The following is a 1,683-nucleotide window of genomic DNA, read 5'->3' as shown; positions in this document are numbered from 1 at the left end:
TTCGAATTCATTGACTGCTGATATAATAGATTATTGGCCTTGAGAGTCAGTTGTAAATTAGGTTGAAATTTCTCAGCTTGACTTTCAACTGATCCTAAAAGAAAATTCATCACCTGCAGGTAAATGTATTGCTTTGCTTCTTGTTTTGCTTAATTCCACCCCCGACTCCCGAACATCCAAATTTCACGATAGTTCGAGAAATTTTTTGAAACTGATTCGTGTTGGAAGTTGGTGGCTTTTTGTGTCTCGACATATAATTTATTCAATTAGACGTCTTGAAATGACTTCGGATTCTTCACAGTTGAAAATTCACTTTTGATTGAATGCAAAGCTCAAACTCCAAATTTCGCTCAGAGATTAATGACTTTTAAAGGCTTCAGCGCTGTGAACAGGATTTGAACCTGCGCAGGGAGACCCCATTGGATTTCGAATCCAACGCCTTAACCTCTCGGCCATCACCGCTACAGGAAAGTTGCCAATTTTCATAGTAAAAGAATTGAATTCATGAAATACGCAATTTGTTTGAAGAAATTTGAAAAACAAATTGTCAAGACCCAAAGATTTCGCCGAATTATTTGCACAGACCCAAACGAACGTTACCTTAGCAGATTGACAGGCTTTCACCGCAAACTAGATCCTGACACAGCTGAAGTTGTGGGAATGATGCTTCGTCGAATTTTAGAGTCACGGATGTACACCACTTGAAGAGAGGATCATTGTTTCACTGCGTCCGATCGATTTTGACTCAATTGCTCATCATCTGGTGCCAAAGTTGTTTTTTAATATTCATCAAAATATGGTATTAGAAATATTGATGCTAAGTCCATAAACACAAGCTACATTCGTAAAAACAATCGGAATTAGAAAGAATGCAGAATAATTTACAGGAATGGATCCAGCAACTAACCCGGAAGTTCTGACATCAGGTAATGAACTTGTGAGCACATGAGAGGAAGATTGACCGAAGATTTGGAACTTGAAATCGTTTTGACGGAATTATTTGCAAGGTTTTTGCGGTTGTTCTAGAGTCATCAAGTCCTTGAACAATATAACACGGAAAATGGCCCTTCTTTCCAACTTCAGCATGGTGGACAGTTCTCCTAAATTAATAGGCCCCATTTGCCAACATTTGGCCCACATCCCTCTAAACCTTGCTACTCCTATATCCATCCAGATGGTATTAAATGTTACAGTTGTACCAGTCTCCAACAATTTCTCTGCCAGCTCATTCTGGACACGACTGAAAAAGTTGCCCCTGACGTCCCTTTTAAATCCTTACCCACTAATTTGAAAACGATGTTTTCTAAATTTTGACTTCCTCACCAGCAGGAAAACACCTTGACGAGTCAACCTATCCATGTCCCTCATGATTTAATAAATAGCAACGATTTGACTTTATCACACTTGTCAGGAGGGAAATGTGTGGAGATTATTTGTCGAAGGTTTGAAGTAGAAAGTCTGATGTACAGATTTTTAGAATTGCATCTTGGAGAAGTTTTTAATAAGTCATTGAAGTCTAGTAGCAGTTGTAGAAGTCTGTTGTGAAATCTGCAGAAGGATTTCAGGGCACGAGAACGAAGCATTATTTCCAATGTATTGTGGCTCAGTTCAACTGCACTTGGACTACAGTATGAGGAATTATAATCCTCAATTTAGGAAAGATACTAATGCCATATGAGGAAT

The 1,683-nt window shown here is 38.6% G+C and overlaps 1 non-coding gene across 1 annotated transcript; it reads right to left on the bottom strand.

The window, feature by feature from the left end:
- Window positions 1-380: 380 nt before the first annotated feature.
- On the bottom strand, window positions 381-462 carry trnas-cga (transfer RNA serine (anticodon CGA)). The gene has a single exon. It is a non-coding gene; the product is annotated as a tRNA-Ser (tRNA).
- Window positions 463-1,683: the final 1,221 nt, after the last annotated feature.

The sequence above is a fragment of the Chiloscyllium punctatum genome, chromosome 50 (genome assembly GCF_047496795.1).
Source record: "Chiloscyllium punctatum isolate Juve2018m chromosome 50, sChiPun1.3, whole genome shotgun sequence".
Lineage (NCBI taxonomy): Eukaryota > Metazoa > Chordata > Chondrichthyes > Orectolobiformes > Hemiscylliidae > Chiloscyllium > Chiloscyllium punctatum.
Note: the sequence above shows the minus strand (reverse complement) of the source record. Positions and strands in the feature narration are given on the sequence as shown.